Source organism: Macrotis lagotis, chromosome 7 (assembly GCF_037893015.1).
Source record: "Macrotis lagotis isolate mMagLag1 chromosome 7, bilby.v1.9.chrom.fasta, whole genome shotgun sequence".
In the NCBI taxonomy this organism is placed as follows: Eukaryota; Metazoa; Chordata; class Mammalia; order Peramelemorphia; family Peramelidae; genus Macrotis; species Macrotis lagotis.
Window position 1 is genome coordinate 5,937,035 of NC_133664.1, and position 25,433 is coordinate 5,962,467.

Genomic DNA, 25,433 nt, shown 5'->3' on the forward strand with positions numbered 1-25,433 from the left:
AGGTCTATGCCCTGAAGAGATCATGAAAAGGGTAAAAACATCACTTGTACAAAAATATTCATGGCAGCTCTGCTCGTGATGGTAAGGAGTTGGAAACTGCGTGAGTGTTCATCAGTTGAGGAATGGCTGAACAAATTGTGGTCTGTGTAGGTTATAGAACACTGTTGTTCTATTACAAACGAGGAGGGATGGGAATTCAGAGAAACCTGGAAGGATTTGCATTGAAATGATGTTGGGCGAGATGAGCAGAGTTAGAAGAACATTGTATACCATAACAGCAACATGGGGTTGATGATCAATCTTAATGGACTTGTTCATTCCTTCAGTGCAACAATCAGGGACAATTTTGGGATACCAGCAATTGAGAATGCCATCTGTATCCAGAGAAAGATTTGTGGAGTTTGAACAATGACCAAAGACTATTACCTTTAATTTTTTTAAAAAAGTTATCTCATTATATAATTTTTTTATTTCTTATATTTTATATTTTTTTCCTTAAGCATATGATTTCTCTCTCAACACATTCAATTTAGATCAATATATAGCATGGAAACAATGTAAAGACTATCAGACCACCTTCTGTGGGGGAGTGGTGGGGAGGGAAACAAGATTAGGGGAAACTTTTTCAAATTCGGAAGGAAGGAAGGAAAAGAAGGAAGGAAGGAAGGAAGGAAGGAAGGAAGGAAGGAAGGAAGGAAGGAAGGAAGGAAGGAAGGAAGGAAGGAAGGAAAGAAAGAAAGAAAGAAAGAAAGAAAGAAAGGAAGAAAGAAAGAAAGAAAGAAAGAAAGAAAGAATTCCCTTGATCGTAAATTCTTTGCCAATACAAAAAAGTGCAGTTTTAAGTATTTTTGTATAAATATATCAATTTTCCTTTCCTTTTATCTCATTGGGATACAGTACACAATAACAAAACAAAACAAAATAATTTTCTTTGCAAAGAAAAATGAATCCACAATTTGATTTATTAAGTCAAAGGGTATGAATCATCTTATAGCCTATTCCAAATTGCTCTCCATAATAGTTAAACCCATTCACCACATCCCCTCCAGCATTTGTCATTTTGCTTTTTCTAACATTTTAGCTGATCTCCTAAATGTGAGGTGGTTCCTTAGAGTTGTTTTCATTTGCATTTATCTTATCAAAAGTGATTTAAATAATTTTAATGTAATTACTGACAAGTTTGAATTCTTGTTAAAACTGCTTATTCAAATCTTTTAATCATTTATCAGTGAGAATTGATTTATTTTTATATAAATTTGACTCAATTCACCCATATATTTGAAAAATGATGCCTTTATCAAAAAAAATAATTGCTACAAGAATTTCTTTCTACAATTTCCCACTTTCCTTTTATTTTGGCAACATAAATTTTTGTTGTCCAAAAAAATTCATTTCATGGAATTAAAATTATCCATTTTACTTCCCGTGATCCTCTATTTTGTGGTTATAAACTCTTATATTATGCATATATCTAACAAGTATATTTTTTCCATATCTCCCTTACTTGCTTATACCATCTTGCCAATGTCAATTTGCTTATAGTATTACTCTTTTTATCTAAGTCATTTATCCATTTTTATCTTATTTTGGTTTATTTTATGAGATGTGGTTCTATAACTAATTTCCATCAAACTGATTCCAATGTTCCCAATAATTCTTGTCAAATATTGAATTTTCCCCCCAAAGTTTGTATCTTTTGGTTTATTAATCATTAGATTATTTTCATGTACATCATGAGGCTGGTGACTTAACACAGCACCCCCTCACTCAAATAAAATTCATATGCTTACCGTGTCATCACCTCCCTGATGTTGTGGTGTTCTTCAGGAATGAAGGACACACATTATTATTGTATACCTATTCATTCCACCACTCTTTTTCTTAGCCAGTACCACAGTATATGAATAAATATAATTTTGAAATATAGTTTGAAATCTGGTATTTATAGAACAACTTTCACATAATATTTTAATTGATTCTCTTTATATTTGTACTAATTATTTTCTTCCAAATAAATTTTCTAAATAATTTTTTCTAGTTCTATAAAATAATTCTTTGGTGACTTGATTGTCATAACATTGAATAGGTAAATTAACTAAATTAGAATTTTCATTATTACATTGGTCAACCAAAGAACAATGAATATTTCTACAGTTTTTAGAATCAAATTAACCTAAGCGACTCCTCCTTTTCACTTTTATTGTAAAAACTCTTTCTTGAGAAATTCTTTTATATGAAATAAATTTTCCCATTCTTCTTCTCTCTTCCATTTTTTCCTACACATTTCTCTTTTTACTCATTTTTAGATCATTTCAATGTGATTGACTCATGCCTGTAACTTTTGCCTATTAGAATCCTTCTAATTGTGCTAATGAATGTGCTAATAAAAGGATTCTCATAAGTTACATTATCATCTTCCCATGAAGGAATATAAACTCTTAACCTTGATTTCTCTTTCATGTTTACCTTTTTATTTTTCTTTTAAATCTTGTATTCCAAAGTCAAATTTTCTAGTCAGCTCTACAATGCTTTGTAATTGTTTCCACATAGTTCCTAAGTTTAGTTGGCAGGTAGACTTCCCAGTATTTTATGCTGCTTACAGGTATTTTAAATAAAATTTCAATTTCCATCTCTTCCTGCTGGATATTTTTGGTAGTGTATTGAAATGTTGATTTTTTTCTTATGCAGAGTTATTTTATAACTTGCCACTTTGTTACAGTTAATTATTTAAACTGGTTTTGACTGGATTTATTAGAATTTTCTGCATCTGCTAAAAAGGATGGTTCCGTTTTTTCCTTGATATTTTATTTCAATAATTTTTCCCTGTCTTATTGCTATAGCTAACATTTCTAGTTCAGTATTGAATAATAGTCATGATAATCAATTAACCCTGATTTTATCAGGAAAATGTCATTTATATTCTTGTTATAGAGAATCCTGGCTTTGGATTTTAAATAGATTTCAAAAGGGGTTCATTTATTCCTATGCCTTCCAATATCATTTTTATAGAAATAAGTATTCTATTGTCAAAAAGTTGCTTTATTTTGATAAATATGATTTTTAAAATTTGTGTTTTGATATTATAATTTATGATTACAGTTTTCCTAATATTGAATGTGCTTTGCATTCCTGGCATAAATTCCACTTGATTATAATGTCTGATTATGGAAAATGTTGTGATATATTGTTGTAATTTCCCTAGTGGTGTTTTATTTATTATTTTTGTATAAACATTTATTAGGGAAATTGGTCCATAGTTTTCTTCCTCTGTTTTTGCATTCATAGGTTTAGATATCAAAAAGAGTTTAGGACTCCTTCTTTCTCCATTTTTTTCAAATTCTATTTATAATATTGGTTTTAATAATTCCTGAAATTTCTGGCAAAATTTATTTATAAATCCATTTAGTCCTGGGCATGTTTCCTGAGGGAGCTTGTTTATCCTTTGTTCAATTTCTTTTGTCTAATATAGGATTATGTAAATATTCTACTTATTAATCCATGTGATTTATATTTTTTGCAAATGTTAATACAATTCACTTAGATTGTTAGTTTTATGGGCATATAATTAAATAAATAACTCCTAACAATTACTTTAATTTCATTTTCCCTTGGTGTATATTTATCCTTTTCATTTTTGTACTGTAAATGTGGTACTTTTTAGAATCAAATTAACCTAAGTGACTCCGCCTTTTCACTTTTATTGTAAAAACTCTTTCTTGAGAAACTCTTTTATATGAAATAAATTTTCCCATTCTTCTTCTTCGCTCTTCCATTTTTTCCTACACATTTCTCTTTTTTACTCATTTTTAGATCATCTCAATGTGATTGACTCATGCCTGTAACCTTTGCCTATTAGAATCCTTCTAATTGTGCTAATGAATGTGCTAATAAAAGGATTCTCATAAGTTACATTATCATCTTCCCATAAAGGAATATAAACTGTTAACCTTGATTTCTCTTTCATATTTACATTTTTCTTTTTCTTTTAAATTTTGTATTTCAAAGTCAAATTTTCTAGTCAGCTCTAGTCTTTTCATTTTGAATATTTAAAAGTCTTTTATTTCATTGAATTTTCATTTTTTTCTTGAAGGATTACACTGAGTTTTGCTGGATAGATTACTTTCTAGACTACCATGTTCCAAGTCCTTTACCCCTTTAATATGATGGTTGCTAAATCTTGTGTGAGATCCTATTCCTAGGAGCTTTCATTTTGCAATCTCTTCCAGATGGTGATTGGTGGATTCTTTGAACTTTTATTTTTACCCTCAGGTTATAGGATACTGGGGCTGATTTTTCTTGATAATTTCTTGAAATATGCTTTCTAGATTCTTTCTTTGATCATGATTTTAAGGTAGTTCAATTATTAATAAATTATCTTTCCTTGATCTATTTTCCTGGTTTTTTTCCAATGAGATATTTCACATTTTTCTCAATTTTTTTCATACTTTTTACTTTGTTTCATTGTTTCTTGATGTCTTATGGAGTCAATATCTACTTCCCCAATTCTAATTTTTTTAAAAAATATATTTTCATTACTTAAATTTTATACCTCTTTTTTTCCATTTGGTAAATTTGGTTTTTTTTTAAGTATTATTTTGTTCAGCTTTTTTGCCTCCTTTACCAAGCTGTTGATTTTTTTCATAATGAATTTCCTTCTTTACATTTCTTTACCCAGTTCTTTCTCTTCCAAGAACATTTTAGCTCTTCTTAGAATTCTTGTTTAGCTTGTGTCCAATTATTTTTTTTCCCTTTTAAGGCTTTATTTGCACCAAATTTGACATCATTCTCTTTTGTTCTGAATTTGCATCTTGATCTTCCTTATCAACATAATAGATATTTATGCTTAGGTTCCTTATTTGTTGTTGTTTCCTTGTTTTTCCCATTTCTTGACTTTGAAAATTATGTTAAAGTTAGGCTCTATTCCTAATTGGTGTGTTTATTTGGGGAGGGGAGGGAGTGATATTGGCACTATACTAAATTTTTGACATTTTCATCCCATTGTTTTCAGAGTTAGTTTTAGGGATTTGGAAATTTTCAGTGTTTCCTATCTGGTGTAATCAGGGAAGAGGTGGGTTCATTGTTCTCCTTGGATTAATTTTGAATTTTACCCAGTTAATATTCCTGGTCCCTTGGGATTATTGCCAATAATACTCTTTAGGGGCTTTACTCACTTGGCACCAGAGACAATCCTACTTCTCAGGATTGCTGATCCCTTTATATAACAAGCGATACTGTTCATCAGTATCCCTGTTGAACTGTGACAGAGAGTAATATTGTTTCCCACTGCCCCTGCTCCCTTGAAAGTTTGTAAGTACTCCTCTCCACCTTGGAACTGTAATCCAAAAGTGGGAATAGACAATGGAGTAGCCAGACAGTGTCTAGTCATGGGTCCAATGCAAGCACAGGGATCCACTGTAATTGCTTTCTGACCAGTTTTCAGAGCATCTTAATATCTCTGGCTCAAGGACTCCCAAAGCTGCTGCTGCCACTGTCTCCATCACCAGTTTCTACCACTGGTGCTGCATCCACATAGACTCTGGAATATCCTCCACCTTCATATCAGAGATCTCTCCTTCTTATTTCCTAAGTTATCTTGGGCTATAAGAATGTCTCACCCTGCCATTTCAGAATTTGATTTGATGAATTATTTTAATTTTTGGAAAGTTGGGAAGAGCTTAGCAAATGCTTTTTGTATTCCATTTATCTTAGCTTTACCCTTGAAAATCCAAAGAATATAAATCCTGCAGAGAAGTATGCCATTTTTTTTAAAAAGCCATATATCATAACACAGAAAATGTTCAAAATTTCTACATACAGACAACAGTGAACAGAGGATCATCACTAAGTGGGTTGAGGTGGTACTTCAAACTACAAAATATTTAGTAGTTCAGTTGAATGATTTGGAAGACAACATATTTTACAAGGAACCAGGAGAAAGACTTTCAACCATGAAGAAAAGGAGATTTGAATAATATAGGAACATTCTATATAGTTAAAGAAATAAGAGAATTTTATCACATATATTCAAAAAGCAATGGAACTCAAATTCAACCCTGAAATGACATCCTGGACACCTAAACCTCAATATCAGTGAGTGAAAAGCCATCTAAAGTCTTTCCAGTCTGGGAGGTCTTGCCAGTTCTTGCTCATCTGACTAAACTTTAAGAAGCCAAGTTCACACCTACATTTTATGGAAGTATCAGGCACATTAGTAGAAGTTAAAGAATTAAAACAGAGAATGGAGTGAGAATCATGATACTATGACAAGGGAGGTTCTCTTCTGGAAAGAGGCCCTTCTCCAGAATGACGACCTTGCCTATATCTTGCCTCCAACTTCTCTGCTGACCTGTACTACAGTGTGACAGAACCTCTGGGTCACACTTCTAAGTCTTCTTCTCATCTTCACAGAGTGATGGGTTATACTTATAGAGGTATCAGCTACATGCCTCTCCCAGCAGAGATGCACTCATCCCATGAAAAGATTCACTTTTCCTTCCATCCTCTACTCAGTTCTGGTTGCCCCCAGGAGGAACCATCTTTACGTTATAATCATATCTTTGCCTATAATCAGGGTGGTTGCGATCTTGATTGGCATCTGAGGTCATCTTTGTTACTTAGAAAGCACTACTTTCTGAATTCCTTCTCCTCTGTACTTTCTCTCCCACACACTGACTCAGGACATCATGGAGTGTTGTCTGATCAACAAAGACAAATGGAAGCATTGCTGCTCTGCCACAGATTTGAAATCATTGTTAAGGCAATTTGTTATTTTTTCCATATCTGAATGGACATTTCTGTAAAAAAAAAATCACTTATGCACAATTTAAATGAATCTATAATTACCAAGTTTATTCCCTCAAATGCCCACTGTCTTTGCTTGGTAGCTCTTCTCTAAGGAGCCTACTTCTCAAAGGGACTTTAGCAACTCTTCTACCTCACCCTTGTTGGCTTCCAGTGAGCTCATCCCTTTCCACAAGCGTTTCTCAAATCTGTAATGTATGCCAGGTCTATTTCTCTCCTCCATCTCCTGAATAACCCTATCAAATTGCCAAATCAACATGTTTTCTTGCCCAAGTCTCTATCTTATCCCTATACTTCTATTCCTACATCTTCAATTCCTCACCAGGGTTTCATCATCACCAAAACTGAATCATCATCTAAATATCCCTGATCTTCTCCCTGTTTCCAAACACTAACGTGGTTTTCTTTTCTTTCACTTCCTGGTAAAATGTCTTTTCTTCTTGATTCATCAAGGTAACTCTAAATCTCAAGAACCTAATATGGCTCCCAATGAAATTTTATGTCAGTTTTACCTCCAACAGTGTTACCTAGCTCTAAAGAGAAAAAAATAGCTGCTACACAATCGAGCTAATCTGTATCTCCTGTTACTCTCCCTCTCCTGTGTGACTTCTCCTCTAGAAAGGCAGGTTGTCTCATGATCTTGTCTAAATCCTTTCTTCATTCTTGTTATCATGCCTTACATTACTATCATTCTTGTTCCCATGAAACATCCTTTCTTCCTTTCTCTTTCTTCCTCCTTTCTCCTTCCCTCACTACTTCCCTAGCTCAAATTTCCCCTTATCCATGAACCTTTCTTGCATTATGGATCATTCCCTGCCCTCAATAATCACCAAACATTTCAATAACTATTATTCTTCAACAGTTTCATGGACCAGTTATTGACTAACCAAAAGGAAAAGTAAAATAAAAAGAATATTGACTTGGATTTTGGAAAAAACAACATTTGACCTGGGGCATTGGCAATTAAAGAGTGGCGTGGATAGAGTGCCAGACCTTGAGTCAGGAATACTTGAGTTCACATTTGGCCTCAGATCCTTACTAACTGTGTGGCTCTGGGCAAGCCACTGAACCCTACTTACCTCAGTTTCCTCATCTGTAAAATTACCTGGAGAAGGAAATGTCAAGCCACTTCATGTGCAACCTCCTTCATTTCACCAAGAAAACCCTAAATAGGGTCATGGAGAATCAGACATGAATGGAAAAAACTGAGTATCAGCAACAATTGGCTTCTATTTTCTAGTTGCTTCCAAACCAGTCTTGTAAACTCCCTGAGCCTTAGTTTCCTCACCTATAAAGGGAAATAAATAAATCAATAGTTCCTACCTTTCAGTTCTAATACAACACTCAAATGATAAAATCAGTTCATGCACATTTATTCTGGAACAGGTACTTTTGAAAAGAATTTCATTTTTTTTGGTTTTAATGGCAAAAATGATTTCATTAATGTCCATCCCCAATGTTTGTGCAAAGATCTGTCTTTCAATAATATTCCTCCCATATCATTAGAAGGGGGAAAGAATTAGAGAATCTTAGCTTCTAAACAACTAAAGATGAACATCAATGAAGAGCTCATGGATGTAATGGATGTGACCAGCAACACTTTAACCAGCAAGAAACTCTAAAGAATAATAAAAGTAGGGGTGGCTAGGTGGTACAGTGGATAAAGCACCAGCCCTGGAGTCAGGAGGACCTGGGTTCAAATCCAGCCACAGACACTTAATAATTACCCAACTGTGTGGCCTTGGGCAAGCCACTTAACCCCATTGCCTTGCAAAAAAAAAAAAAACAACCAAAAAAAAAAGAATAATAAAAGTAAAGGGATTATAGGATAGGAGGAGGAAGATGAGATGGTCACATAGTGAGAACAAGGGAGGAGAAGTGAGAAAGAAACCCTGGGGAGAATATGGATGAGACTCAAACATGAAGAATGGGCAGGGATAGATCACAATAAACATTATCAGAATGGACATACCCCTGATCAGTTAAATCACAGATCCAGTAAGTAAAGGGTTAGGGTCAATAACATATATAATGGCCTTTCTCAGCTTGAAAATCTTTATGAATTTAGCAATTATTATTCTCTTATTAGAGTTTCTTGAATCCCTTATTTTCTTCAAACTCTTCTCAAGCAATATCATCTAACTGAAGTCTTTCCTGAATGTCCTGGTTTCTAGTGCTCTCCTCCCCATCCTCCTCCCACAAATAACTTCTTTTGGTATATAGTTCATAGCGACTCAAGTGGAAACTTTGTTCTGTGAAATGTTTTCTCTTTAGGTAACACGTAAGCCCCTTGAACACAGGAGTCATTCCTTTTGATCTGTGTCCCATCAGCAATTGGCACAGTGATAACTCACATATAGAAACTGCTTCAGATATGCTTGTATGTTGGTTGATTGGTTGCATGTTTGTGTCTCAGGACCTTTACCCAATTGTTTCATAGTATGGCCTTAAGCATGGGAGTTCACCTCTCTCAATTTCCATCTCTTTACCTTTAAAATAGAGAATAGAGGCTAAAGCTTTAGAGGTGAAAGAGACCTTCGAAATAATGCCCCTTCATGTGCAACCTCCTTCAATTCACCAGAAAATTAAGGTCCATTAAGGTCAAGTGGCCTGGTTGATATCACACAAACAATAGATGACCAAAGTATAATCTGAACTCCCCGATTCTGATCACCAATTAGCCCCTCTCTAGGTATTTTCTTCTCTGTAGCTGTTGTGAGACACACTGCACAGGGCTGTTGGGACATTCACAAAGATGATAGGTGCGAAGCATTTTGCAGATCTTAGCCCAATGTGGAAAGGTCAGGTGGGATTTTGGATGACTTATTTTGGCAAAACAGTGAGGGAAAACATTCAGCAGAAGGGAAATATCGTCAAATGGCTTCAAAGGAAACCAATTCCTTTATATCCATATAGTTGTTGTTTTTAAATAAATAGGGGTAAGATTATAACTGATCCTGAAAGAGATCTTATCAGTAGATTCCTCATTGATCCTGCCATTGTGTTGACCAACCCTAAGAGGAAATAGTCTTCAATGATTTGAAATCTTTTCTTTTATTGATTTATTTTTTGCCTCTGGGCTTGGACATGGAGCTATCTCTGCCCATCCCATGCTGTAGCACAAGCAGATCTCTGTTCTCTGCAGCTCTGATGTGTCATTTACAACTGGGGAAATGCTTCCTGAAGAATGACAAAGGCCTCTTTTGCCCTTTTCTAGGAGAGCCTTGGGATGCAGTTCAGTTCAGGATATTTATTGACCTTGTAGTGTGCCCAATGAAAGTTGGAATACGGTGCTGCTGCTTCTAAAGGAGCCCTCAATTATTATTTTAAGAACATCAAAGTAGGTATTTGGAAGGGTGAGAAGCAAAATAGAGAAATATCACTGCTACTAACAATCATAATCATTAGTATTTACAAAGTATTAGTTATACAAATATTACCTCACATTTATCTTTCCAAACTTCTATCTTTCTACCGAGAGGTTGAAACTATTATTATATTCTTTTTACAGATGACAAAACTGAGGCAGACAGAGCCTTGTCAAGGGCAACCTAATAGAATTGGAGAATAGATTTTAACTCAGGTCTTCCTGATAACAAGCTCAACACTTTATCTACTTCACCGCCTAGTTGCCTGTATTTTGATTGAGGAATAAGGCATTTTGATTTTTTCCAGACCACTGATAAAAGTAATGACTATGTTCTAGTTCCCTTTGTGAGCCATCCCTTCTGTTTCTATGCTGCATTTCCCTCCTCTCTAAGACATGAGAGAAGGGATGGTTTTACTTGTGTATTATATATAATACAAGACTGGCCATACTTCTTTCTTTCATAATTCCAGGTGAAAATTGCAATGCTCCTTCAGATCAGATCTTCCTTGCAAGCTGCCCCTGGTACCAGGCTGCTGACCCTGGTACCAGGCTGCTGCCCAAGCAGACTACTTTACCTCTCTCCAATGCTTTTGGGTTATTTGGAATGTTAATTCCTATGAGACAACACTTCAGAATTTACCATTAAATCACATCTCTGGAAGAAGATGGCCATTTGTGGAGGTAATAAGTTTGAGATCAGGGAGCAATTTCCTAATTGCCCAACTGCCCTCATCTCCTTAAACTGTGATGGGCTCATAACTTATCTGTGGGCAGATGAAGATGTTTCTTCACTTGATGCCTATTCTCATCAGTGAGAATGCTGAACCTCAATATCTTATTGTGGTATGTGTTCTTTTATACAATCTCCCCACCCGCCCCCTCACACACACAGAAAATGCATTGGGTCCTCCCTACATGGTGTAATTGAGATATTGATGGACTAATTTAAAGGGTTGTCCACCTAGCTGCCTGGGTCCCTGGAAGAGTGAATCCATTTACACGATAATCAAGCTCCCTCATTTAGATGCATCACTGAAGAAAGAACAGGTTGCTGAGGTTCATTTAAAAATTTCTGCTCCACTGGTTCCCTCATGGCCTGAATGAGTTAATCTGTTAATGAGAGCCAGAGTTTGCTTCCCTGCAGGGGAGATGGCCTGCTGCCATGGGGCATTTCCTTCAGAGACTCAGCTGAATCAGCATTAGAGGCCAAGCCTTCTTCAGCTGCCTTTAGCAGCTGTGAATGTAGTCATTAGAAATGACATGAAGGGTCTTTTCTTCCCTAGAACCAGTTAGCCATGACTGATGGAGGGGAGTTTTTCTGGGCTACTCTTGTCATGATTCATGGAGGTACGGAGTCCTTACATGAAGCTTCTAGAAGTGCAATGCCCTGTGTAATTGCTTCCTGGTGTTGGCAGGCATGAATTAATGAACAAATGGATGGATGGATGGATGGATGGATGGATGGATGGATGGATGGATGAATAGGTGAAGTGCTTATTGTGTGAAAAAAACTAGGGATACTAATAGAGAAGTCAGGCAGCCCAATCTCACTTTCTAATAGGGAAAATTATGAAAGGTTTCAGATCCAAGTTAAACAGAAAATTCCATAGTAGATGTCAATACTTCTGATGTCATCTACACTGATAAATGATGTAAGTTCCTGTCACTGAGTCATCTAACCACCATATCCAGGACTCAGATTACGAAGGGTCTCCTCTCTGGGTCTGCTGTAGCTGTAGCTGTAGCTGTAGTTGTAGCAGTTGCAGGGGCAGTTTCTAGACTGCACCCATGGGCAAAACTTCCAGGAAAATGGCTGCAAGAACTGGGCTGGAAACCTGACTGGAAACCAAAGCTCTTGGGTTCAGGGTCCTGGAACACCTCCATCAGAAATGGAATCAAAGGACTTTTCTAGCATATATGACTTCTTGCTGATACACCATGCTACCAACAATTGGTAGATGATGGAGAGGCTAAGATGGAAGCAGAGAAAATATCAAGGGTGAAGGATGATAGCTGCTCCTCCTAGGATTCTTATATTCATCTGCCTGTTGTGGGAGTTGGTCTTCTGTTGGTATTAAGGAAAATGGACCCCTTTCTCCCCTTTTTGGTGGTTGTCAAACCAGGACTGGAAGCAAGTCTGATGGTTTGGGGAAAGATAGTGCTCAAGTTTACTTGGCTGGCATATGTTATCTCTCTTCTCTACCTCAAAGTGCCTGTTTCCTCATATAGGAGTTCTGTCTGGTCCATACCATGATCCAAGTGTATAAAGGTCATTTAATGACTCTGTTTTCTTTTCTTGGAGGAAAAAAGAGAACTTATTGTTGAGGGTTAACAAAGAATTATTCTAAGATAGATTTGGATCCCTTGCCAAAGCTGTAATCTCCTGAACGAGACAATAATTTTGAAGAAGGTCAGAGCATGGTCTCCTGGTAGTATCTAAGGTCAGGATGGATATATCTCCAGGTAGAAATAAAGATCATTGCTTAATCACACCTCTTAGTCTCCTTCTCCCTTGTAGAGTAACCAAGTCCTTTCCGAAATGTGGTTCCAAAGGACAGTAGATAATGGGTATCAGTACAAATTCTCACCACCTTCTACTCCTCAAAAGCCTGGGAATTCATTCAAAATAAATAAATAAAACCCTTTTGGTTTTTAAAATTAAGCAATAGTCTCCTCAACTGCCAGATAATTGATCGTGACATGTGTTAGGGCAGAAGTCAAGATCAATTAGCTCCCAGTGGTATCCATGAGGAAGGGGACAATGGCAATTAGGGGCCTCTTAAAAACAGATTTACTCAGGCTTTTTTCATCATCAATGACTGAGGATGAGTGTTGACTGCCAAAACCACATGTAATTAGCCTTACACAGAGACTAGAGGGAGGTAAATCACTGAAGGAGGATCTGCTCCAGGATTCTTAGGAGCCCAAGTCTGCCCCAGGCGGCCTCTCTTACCTAGGACTTAGAGGATCTGATGCCTTTCCAGATTTAATCCATGACCTTGACAAAAGTCTGCTCAAGTCCAGTTTTCCTCGTGGCAGCCCTAGGAGGCTGATTCCCAACAGTCTGCATGGTCTGGGAGCCAAATCTGGTTCATAACCTCTCTGACGCTCCCTCAAGTTGACTGTGCAACATGGGGCAAATGATTTTCCCTCTCTGAGCTCCAGTTTCTACATTGACAAAATGAGGCAAGAGCCTCTCAGTTCCCTTCCCGATCTCAGAGGCAGGGAGCCTAAGAAAACCGATTATGACTGGGGGGTGACACCTGAGGACACATCACCTTGCCACTGACAGGATACATGAGAGTGATAGCTGTTAAAGAAGACTAAGAAGAAGATATTGCCAAGTCTTAAAAGTCCTTGCCTTTCTCCTGACCAGGAAGCCCCTCCCATTCGTGCTAATTTTACCCACTTTCATGTCAGCCACTCCCTATTTAGAAACACTGACAACAGAAGGAACAGGGAGTGTGAGGCAACAGCCCTGGGGGAGCGCATGGTACACACTTGTCAATTGTTCAATCAAACTAAGGGAGGACTGAAGAACATTGTTCTCTAGCCCTGGGTCCCAATCCTTAAATCCAGGGGCAGGCCGGGGATATGCAGGCCTTCTTCTGCCTCCCTATCTGCCCCAATCAGGGCTGACCTCATTCTGGATTTCCAAGGTTAAGAAAATTCACTGAGAAGCTGGGAAATGTTCAGAGCAGAGCAATGAGGCAGCAGCCTTGACACTGCCCCATGGGGAGATTCCTCAAAATAAATGAAAATAGTGATTCTGAGAAGATTTGGGGGAGAAAGGAAGAACTTGTTCAACCTTTTATGGCCCCATTCAGGGTTTTCTTAGCAAAGATACTACAATGATTTCTATTTCCTTCTCCAACTCATTTTACAGTTAAGGAAACTGAGGCAAACAGGCTTAAGTGACTGGTCCAGAATCACACACCTATTATAATCCTTATTTCAGTTGAAACTGAGGCAAAGCTTCAGTGACTTTCCTGGGTCACACAGTTAATAAGCATCTGAAGTCCAATTTGAACTCAGGCCTTCCTGACTCCCAGTCCACCTCGTCATCTGACTTGTTCCACTTAACGCTAAAGGACGGAGCTGGTAGAAATGGACAGACACTTCCAAGAGAATAATTTAAACTTAATATCAAAAATATCAAATAGACAAAAAAAATTCCTAATATTTGAAGGTATTTTAAAAAGAGAAGGGAATGACTTAGCAGAGAATGAGGCCTCAACAAACGGGGGTATTTTAAGGTGATTCATGCTCAGGTTCAGCTGAAGCACCATTGCTAGGGTTCTTTCCATGTCAGAGCATCTGTGCTTCTGAGATTCTAGTTCCCAACATTTGAATAGTAAAAGTGCTTTCTCATGACACATTTCATATTAGAAAGGGTGGCTAGCAAAGGATGAGGTGATGTTTGGATTTAATATAATCAAAACTCTATGTAAGAGTTGATTTTTCCCACTGAGAATCATAGTCTGTCAGTTTGTGCTCTCCCTGTTTTCCAGAGTGGAAATATGCTGAGCATCAGGAATCCATGTAAGCCAATCATGGATTGAGTTCAAAGGGATAACAGGCAGGGGGGGATTGGCAGAATATAATATGGTTCTTTAATTAACAGAGGGTCAGAAAAGTGATGTGATCAGAGAGAGACACAGAGTTAGAGCAAGAAGGAGAGAGACAGAAAGAAAAAGAGAAGAAGGGAGAGAAAAAAAGTAAGAGAGACAGTTGGAGACAGACAGAAAGAAAAGAGAGATAGAAAGACAATGAGAGGGAGAGACAGATAATCAGAGGAAGGAGAAGGGGGAGGGGGAGGAGAAGGAGAAGGAAGGAGAATGAGATCAAGAATAAACATGAGAATGAAGAGAAGGAGAAAAAGACAGAGGAGGAGGATGAAGAGGAAGAGGCAGGAGTAGCATTCTTGAGTCCTGTGGGAACAGTTCTTAAGTTGATTATGTCAAATCTTGGGTTCATGTTTACTCTATGGAGTACAGAACCAGAGTTCTGTGGCAGGAACAGGAGAGCAGTTTCGTGAACACATCAAGAAGAGTTAATGAATATTGGCTCACAGGTCCTTGGAAAATAGAGAGAGCTAAAATAATAAATCCCTCCATGAGCACCTGGTGCTTGTCAAAGCATTGCACTTTGCCAGGGCTAAGGTCATCCAGAGCACAAAAGATTATTGTTATACTCAGTTGAGGAAACAGCCTACTTGCTCGGTCTTAGCTTTGGGAAATAGTGTCTAAAAAATATTTTGACACCCTTAAGGAGTTCATCTTCTCATGAGGAAAGCAATATTTAAGCAACTAAGTACATAGAAGACCAACAAAGAGTAAATGAAAGCTATTCTCTTAAGGGAGGCATTAAGAACCAGGGGATTGGTAAAGGACTCCTTCAAAGAAGGAACGTTTTGAGCTGAGTCCTGTGGGAAGACATGAAAGATATGAGGCAGAGCATCCCAAACATGGAGAATAGTCAAAGATACAGAGTCAGAAGATAGAGTGTCATTTATGAGGAACAGCAAGGAGGACAGTCTGAAAGGATCAGAGAGTGCATGACGGGGATGAGAATAGAAGACTGGAGAAGGAAGGGATCTGGTTGGTTTGAGAACTTAAAATTTTATTCCTGAAGGTAATATGGAGCCACTGCAGTTTAAGGAGAAGAGCAATGTCATGGTCAGAGCTGTAATTTATGAAAATTGCTTTGACAGCTTAGTGATGGGTGAACTAGAGAAGCATGCACAGAGCTAGTGTTGGGTTGCAAGGAGTTGTTGGCATAAGGGTCCTTATTGATGATGAATCTTGAAAGTTTTAATGGTTTGCATAGAAGGAAAGTCTGGGATGAATGAGAGAAAGCTCTGAAAAATTCTCTTCCTGCCCACCTAGTCTCCTGGTTTACACTTGAGTAAACACTGCAAAAAAGATGATAAGTTGTGTTGCTCAGGGTCAGTTCTCCCTAGGGGCCTGGGAGGCAGACTCTAAATTTCCTTGTTTAATTGCAAGGGCTACAGTACAAAGATCTTTGACCTAGGAGATCAGAGGACCTAGGTTCAAGCCTGGGCTCTGCTATGCTCTGCTAATCACATCATCTTTAAGCAGGAAGGAGTGAAACTCAAACACCTTTGGGTCAAATCATAGCTCAGATGAAAATCCCAAGTATGCTTAAAGGTACGTATATGTGTTGGATGAATCCACCACCTTCCTAGCCAGACCCCAAGTGGACTAGGGTGTTCAATACTGGAGGTCACATTGCAGGAAAGTATTGATAAACTGGACAGTGTCTATAAGAGGATGAGCAGGATGATGAAAGAAGGGCTTCCAGGTCATTCCCCATAAAAACTGACTGGACAGACTGGCCATGTCTAGTCTGGGAAAAAGAAGACAGATTAGAAGGTGGGACAGGGGGAATGAGAGTTCTGCTTTCATTGCTTCAAGAGAGTAAAGGTTTGGGCACCTTCTGCTGGGGCCCATAAGACAGAGTGAGAAGTAATGGGTGAAGATGGTCAGAAGTCCAGTCTAGACATAGGAAATCTGCTGTCAGTTGGAGCAGCCCCAAAGCAGGATTGGAGGCAACCTTGGGAGCAGGGCTTTTAAGGAGGGATTTCCACTCAGAATATTTTTCTTCCTATTTTAGGGAATTTTGGTGAGGAAAGGATTATGTGAGACACAGGGGGGCCTGAAGGACTCAAGATTTGGGGATAGAGTTCTAGACTTGGAGAGAAGAAACTTGAGGAGAATCAAACCTTTAGTATCTGCCTTTCAGAGTGATTGTGAGGTCAATGATAATTGACACACTATGAGAGCAGATTATGTTGCTAAAATGTGAAATGTGAATGGTTGTGGTGGTGCTGATGATGATGATGATGATGATGATGATGATGATGATGATTGTGGTGCTGCTCCTGCTGATGATGATAATGGTGATGTTGCTGATGGTACCGGGGTGGTATTTGTGCTGCTGCTGCTGCTACTTCTAGTGGTGGTTACAGAAGCTATGTGGTACAATGTAGAGTGCACAGAACTTGAAAGTAGGAATACTTAGGTTCAAATCCTCCCTCAGATATTTACTAGTTGTGTGATTCTGGAAAAGCCACTTAACTTCTCAGCCTCAGTTTCCTCATCTGTAAAATGTACCATAGCTAGTAGAATTGTTGTGAGAATCAAACAAGATAACATATGTAAAGTGCTTTGCAAACCTTAAAGTGGTATTTTTTTTAGGATTTTTTTTTTGCAAGGCAAATGGGGTTAAGTGGCTTGCCCAAGGCCACACACCTAGGGAATTATTAAGTATCTGAGACCAGATTTGAAACCAGGTACTCCTGACTCCGAGGCCGGTGCTTTAACCACTATGCCACCTAGCTGCCCCTTCTACGCCACCTAGCTGCCCCTAAAGTGGTATTTAAGATACTAGCTACCACTATTATCTTTACTATTTTCAGAACTTGAGAGGATAATAACTTTGTTTTTGAGGGCTGACTAATGCGCCAACAGATTGACAAATAACAGCCTAAAGCAAATATATGTAAACTTAATAATTAGATTGATTTGTTGATGTTGATAATTTTACTATCAGCATTAGATTTTCCACCCACATTCCCACAGTGAGTCCTGTCCAATTTGAAATTATAAATTATTATAACATTTGAATTCCTGGATACTTTAAACAGTATCACATTAATGATTTGATGTCAACTTGGATGGAAGTCTGCAGTGGCGTACCCCAGGGATCTCTGCTGGACCCTGGGCTGTTTAACATTTTTGTCAATGATTTGGATAATGGAACAGGTGGCCTGTTCATCACATTTGAAGATGATACAGAATCAGAAGAGAACTGATACACTCAGTGGCAGAATCAGGATGTAAAACAAGCTTGATGGTTCCTGGTACCTTGTAAGTGCTATATGAGGCCTTGTGGATGAAACGACGAGCTAGAAAATCCTTCGATAACTAATGAGTTGAACAATAATGGGGATGAATGCAAAATCTTACAACTAGGTTCAAAATCTATCCAAAAAAGGAAGTCATAGTTACTTGAAAGTGTGTCTGAAAATGATCTGGGAAGGTTAGACTGTAGTGTACAGCAATTGTTGAAATTTTAAGAAGAAAACTGGAGAGAACATGATGGCTGTGTTCAGGCTTTCAAAGGGTCACCATGTAAAGGAGGGACAAGATTTGTTGATCCCAGGAATGATGGGGAAAACTTCAGAGACACAAAATTAGGCTGCACTTTGAGAGAAACTTCTTCAAAATAGAAGTTGTCTCAAAATAGAATGAACTTCCTGAGGATGGAGTGAGTTCTTATTCTATGGGAGTTTTTGATCAGAGGCTGAGCATCCACTTAGTGGGCAAACCAAAGTGGGGATTCTCAATCAGTAAAAGGTTGGACTGGGTGACTACTGAAATCCCTCCAGTTCTGATCTCCTAAGGTTATGGGATTATGAGATCACTGTCAATACAAATCAGAAATCGTGGCTAGCATCATACCAGGTGCCAACTGAAAATTGACAGATGCTATACTCCTCTGATACTGTTCTCAGAAGAGGGGACAAGACATGTTGGGACACAAATAATCATTAAGAGATCAGGGAATATCCTTTATTTCAAATTGTCCTGCCAATTGCCCCAAGGCTCCACTTTCCCTCCAGTGGAACCTCCATGTACCTTCCCCTACCTTAAACCCTGAAGTAATTAGTAAATAAAGCTGACTTCCTTAAAGTGACCCAGGTTGTACCTAAGCAGCAGGGTTTGCTTGACTTTGTTTATATGACAAATGATTTTATGTCTGAATAAAAAAATGTATACACAGAAGTCCTTTAATAGTCATGTGGATATAGTCCATCTGTAGGAGCTCTTCCATGTATTCAGGAAGCAATTGGGAGAAGCCCAGAAGTCCCAGAATGATATAGTTGAAAAGTACCTGATGGGAGTCTTTTCACTTCAACAATTCAATTTAGGAAATATTAATTAATGACCTAGTAAAGTGGGCTGGGCCCTAGTAAAGAAACTGAAGTTGAGATAGGACGAGGGCCCTGCCCTGTTCCCACCATCAGGTTGGGAACATTTGCAGACACAAAAATCAATGATCCAGGTACAATTTTAAAACTAGACCTGGAGTTTCAATGAAGTAAGTTCTCAAGAGAAAATGCCCCCTATTCCCAGATAACAATAACTATTTTTCAACTTATGATGTCAGAGAGTTGCCTAAAGTCTTAAGGGGTTGAGTGATGATTTATCCAGGGTCACAGAGTCAATATGTGTCAGAGGTGGGACTTGAACTTTCAGTCTGTCAAGTTCTCTCACTGCTCACTGTCTGTCTCACACACTGCCTGTGAGTGCATTCAAGCAAGAAAAAAGTGTGGTATGACTGTGAAGAGGGCTGCCAGTGACCTGGTCTTCTTCACTTCCTATAGTCACTTATAAATTGAAGTTGTCACAGAACCATCTGTGGAATTCTACTGGTCACTGCACTAAGCCCCCAAGTCTTCTGCAGTCTGGAGCCAAATGACCTAAAGGTCCTTTAGATAATGATTCTATGAGAACAAATGGCATCAGGATTAGATGGCAATATGCCAGGGTCAAGCAACTGACAAACTCACTCTGAAGTCTAAGACAAATTCTCCAATGCAGACAGACTGGATGAAAAGGGATATATAAGTGTTATTAGACATAAATATGGACTGGCATAAGCATAGGCATAGATAAAAATGTAGACATCGACTTAGACACAGGCATAGGTATACACATAGACATAGACTTAGGTTTGGACATAGACATAGACATAGGCATAGGCAAAGGCAGACATAGATTTAGACATAGACTATCATGATTGTTGTGAGGATAAAATGAACTAATATTTATAAATCATGCTGCAAATCTTAGAGTGCTATATAAATGCTATTATTATTATTATTACTATTATCATTATTATTAACTGTGGTCAAATCATTTGATATTTGTTGACCCCCATTTTTCTCATTGTCAAAGATAGGTTAGACAAGATAATCTTAACAATGTGTTCCAGTCCCCATATTTTATGAATCTGTCATCTCATTATTAGAAATTGTTTGTATTTGGCACTCACCAACCTTCTCCTAGTGCTCTGACAGTGATGTAGACACATGACAGTCTGAAGAAGATTGGGTCACACTACTGGAAAAAGTGCTGGTTCTCAAGAAATATAAGCCCAGCCAGATTGGGACCTGTAATTAATGTGCCAATGTTTTAGGGGTATGTCATTTGATCAGTGAGAGAATGCCCCCACAACACCACTATCTGATGCAATAACTTAATAAATAAGTCTTAAGAGACTTTCTCAGTGTCTTCAGAGGTCAAGTGACTTCAATTCAATTCGGAACTACAAGCATTCATTAAGTGTCTCCACTGTACGAGCCAAAAATAAAATACTCTTCTGCTTGGGACAGGGAGGTAGGCAAACAGGCAGGCACTTAACATTTACTAAGAGCTTACTATGGGTTGGTCACTCTGCTAAGTGCTAGAGACAGTTTAAAAATAGAAAAGAACCTGTTCCTGATCATAGGAAGCTTACATTCTAGTATGAGAAGATGATGCATAAAAGGTCCTATGAGGGTGATAGTCAAAAAGAAAGTGCCCATGTGAGGCATAATGTCGAAGTCAAAAGAGTTTGAAAGGGAATAAAATAGGAATTGCCTGGGTACATCGCCAAAATGGAGACCCTGGAAGGGCCTCATCCATGATCCAAGCATTTTGGCATGATAGTAAGAAAACTTCAAGTACTGAGGAAAGGGAGGTCTTCAACATGACCCAGATCATTATTGTCACAAGCATCATCATCATCCTATTGTCATTTATTAAGCTTATGATGGTGATAATACTATCATGATTTCCATTTAGACAGAAATTTAAAATTTTCTAATTACATTACAGAAATGATCTCATTTGAGCCTCTTAGAAATACTGCGAGATAGGAACTATTATCATCCTCCATTTTACAGTTGAAGAAACTGAGGCAGATAAGTTAAATAACCAAGTTTACAAAATTAAGAAGTGTCTGAGACTGTTTTTGAATTCAGATCATTCTTACTCCAGGCACAGTACACTGCCTATTGATACAATTGATTGCCTTTTACCCTAAATAAACAAACAAACATAAATACATAATAAATACAAGGTCATTTCTGGATGTGGAAAAGAGTTGTAACAGCTGAGAGGGTTAGGAAATACCTCCTCAAAAAAGACAATATTTGTAAAAAAGAATTTGTCGCTGTGCCTAGCAGTTCCCTTCCCTCCACGCCCCCCTTCTTCAGAAAGTGATAATAGGCCTGAATTTGGAAGGAAGCCCTAGATTCCAGGAGGTAGAATTGAAGTGGGAGGGCAGACCAGAATCATCCAGGCAAAGGAATAGAATGGAAAATGGAATATCCTATATAGGGAACAGCAAGGAGGGAAGAGCATGGAAAAAATAAACATAGAAATCAAGCCTGATCGTAGACTGGGGAAGGATTTCAATGGCAGACAGAAGAGTTTCTATTTCCTCTTTCAGGAAATAGGGAGCTATTGAAGTTCTTAAACAAAGGAGGGACATGCTTAAATTTGTGCCTTAGGAATGTAGATTTGGCTGATGTATTGTAGATGGATGAGAAAATGAAGACATTGGAAGATAGGAACCCACTAACAGCTTCCCTATAGTGTAAGATGTAGTACTGGAATAGTGTATAGTTGTGAGGATCCAAAGTGATATTTGTAAAGGCCTTGGCACAATAAGAAGCACGATAAGCACACTATTATGATGATGACCATTAGTATTATTATTATTATCATGTTCATTGCTCTATCAACTGTGTCTCCTGCCTTTCAAACACTAAAGGAGTATTACTCTGATTCCCTCCACAAGACAATTTTAAATGACTATTTTCATAATTTTGCAGCCTTAACACCGATGCCCCAATCGATATAGCCTTTGCCTTCTACCCCCTACTCTGCTGCCTTGATTGATCACCTTGTCAAGTCACCCAAACATTCATAATCCATAGCAGGGGAAACTGGCAATAGAACTTCCTCTGAAGAGACACAAAATTCCTAGGAGCTGTCAGTCTCCCACTCTTGGTAAGCCAGTGTTACATAATACCAGCTAAAAGAGGAACCAAAAACTGTTGAGCTTTCCCTGAAACCATGCCACAAGATCTACTATAGTAATGCTGGAAGGAAGGAAAAGGAGCTACTTGCTCAACACAGCCTTTTCTGTCCCGAAAAGTTTCTCCTCCCCCAACTTGGGTGTAGTGAAGGGGGATGACTGAGGAGGGGAAAAAATATGGAGAGGAACTAATGGCTTCATCTTGTCTTTTGTCTTTCATTACTTGCTCAAATGGGTCCCATCAGTCACTGACCTCCCAAAAAGGAATAGGAGAAAGTCTACCTAAGTGAGTGCCTATCCCTTTTCCTCTTCCTCCTCTCCCACACACTGTATCGCCTTTGGAAAATTATAAAGTTCTTTTATGAAACCCAAATTTTCCCCTGAGGGTACCTCTTGTTTATAGCATTAGCTTCTAGATGTCTAAAATGCCACAGAATGCCACTGTTTGTGAAGAATTGGAAATGAGCATTGCATAGAAGATGGGAGAGAGACTCAAGGGGATTTGGGACCCCAAGGCAATATGGTACAAACAAGGAACAGGGAAGAATGGGAAGAAAGCATATCATTTATGAAGTGTGTGTATGTGTGTATGTGTATGTGTGTGTGTGTGTGTGTGTGTGTGTGTGTGTGTGTGTGTGGTGTATATGTGTATGTGGATGGATAGATGAGAGATAGATAGATGGATAGATAGATAGATAGATAGATGAGAGATAGAAAAATGGATAGATAGGTAGACAGATGGGAGATAGATGAATAAATAGGTAGATAGATAGATGATGAATAGATCAACAGATAGATGGTGAATAGATAGATAGATGATAGATGGATAGATAGATGAGAGATAGATGATAGATAGATGGATAGATAGGTAGATAGATGAGAGATAGATAGATGGATAGATAGGTAGATAGATGAGAAATAGATAAATAGATAGGTAGATAGATAGATGAGAGCTAGATGGATAGATAGGTAGACAGATAGATGATGAATAGATCAACAGATAGGTAGATAGATGATAGATAGATAGATAGATAGATAGATAGATAGATAGATAGATAAGAAATAGATAGATGGATGGATAGATAGAAATGTATGTATGTGAAAAGATGAACAGGTCCTACAGAAGGATGGCATTCACCTTCACTGGGTTGACATGGAAACTCTCCTTATGAAGGACATGGCAAAGATTTACACTATGGGTAGCCCTAGATCACTTGGATTTTATAGAATTAGAGGAATTAACTACATGGGTAAGGCCACAGATCCATTTGAAACTTGAACTATATAATTCATCTTACTTATTTTGAAAAGGTTTCTTCATATTTCCCAGTTTTTCATTTCTTTCTATTTTGTCAGTTACTATTTTTTCCCTCTTTCATGGTCTAAATGCCTAAAACTAAATGTTAGAATTTTAAAGTGCAAGCAGATCAATGAACTCTGTGAAATAGTTTCTACAAAGTAATAGTATCCTCCCTTTTCTTCTGTAATAAACACCCAGATTTAGTGACATTTAAGCAAGTTGGGAGCTTCTTGTAAATTCAGTTTTCCTAGCTGTAATGGGAAGTACAAGAAGAAATTCCAATTGAGGCATTGGGTCTTTGCCCCCTGCACTTGAATAGCCATCAGTGGCAAGCACGATTGCTCTCAAGTCCATGGCAGGGCTTGCCAAGGAACCTTCTTATTGGCTGAGTTTCCCAGTAAAAGTCTCCTACACAGATGTACAGGGAAACAGCTGCTCTCCAATGCTGAGGATTTCTGGCTGAAGGCAGAGTCCTTGTTTTCTTCTGTGAAGGTTTGTTGGGGCTTTGGGTCCCCAGTATTTAGGAGTGATGGCCACCAAGGCCTTAGGTATTCTTCCTAGTACTTTAGCTCCTTAGCTTCCAGGACCACCCATGAGGCTCAGCAGCTGCCCACCCTCTGCCCAGTAAAGCCAGTGAGGGCTGGCCCAGCACAAGCTCTTGGCCCTGGTCAGCACCAGTAGAGAAGAATTTGTCAGTACTAGATGCTACTTTGGAAAGGCCCAGGAGCAACACATCCTCTCCTCTCGGGTGGGTATGGTTTTGCAAAAACAAGCCATGTTAAATTTAATAGGTGATGAAGAAGAAGATGGAGAGAGAAAAAGCCTGCACTCTCTCTGAAGGGGCGTCATCTGCCTCCTTGCCACCGTGTGATCATGAATATTCTGCCGACAATGGGAGCTGCTGCTCGCTGTGCCCCCCACCCGCCTGCCCGGCACCCAGGGTTCTCCAAGCCTGGGAACAGATGGCATGCCACCTGACTCGGGAGGTCTAATGCAAGATTCATCGCGCCTCACAGGAAGTCAAGGCTCAAGCAGCAGCAGCCCAGAAGGTGAACCGCCACCTCGGCCCTAGTGACACAGGATGAAATGATGGGGCAAGGGGCGGAGGGGAGAGGAGATGAGGAGATGAGAGTCAGGCGGGGTGGGCAGAAGGGTGGAGAGTGAGCCAGTGGCCCCCCAGCTCAGGCCAAGGCAGAGTTACTCAAAGGAGAGAGGACTACCCAACCCTGGAATGTCAGCCATGTCATCTTGTTCAGGCCCAGAACCCAGGGTTCAAACCTTAGTTCTGCTACTCATCACCTTTGTGACTTTGAGCAAATTCTTTATTGGTCTCTATCACCCCATCTGGGAAATTCAAGGATTGAATTCTATGACCTCCAATGGCCATTCTAGCTCTGGTATAAGGTCCTCTGGCGTGTTACTCTGATGGAAAAATTTTATTGCATTTTTCTCCTACTTGGGTCCTATATGGCCCCTGGCTCCCAGATGCTCACCTGAATGAGCCGTAGGCATTTCACACTCCACATGCCCATGATAAGGGCTCTCTTCTATTATCAGGCCCATTTTTATGAGCAACCAAACAGGTAAGTGATTTCCCCATGGCTACAAGAAATCATTGATATTTTCTGAAAAAATGTAACGGGTTCAAGTTCCCTTTATAACCACTGAGACTAGGATAAGAGGATTCTCATAGGACTATCTTTTGTGAATGAAGAGCTGAAAGAGACCTCAGAGGGCAGAGCTTGTTCAGTCCCTTCATTTTAAATGAGAAAACTGAGACTCAGCTTGTCCAAGGTGACATAGTCGAGTTGAACTTAATTGAGCCATTGTCCTCTGCTTCTCAGTTTC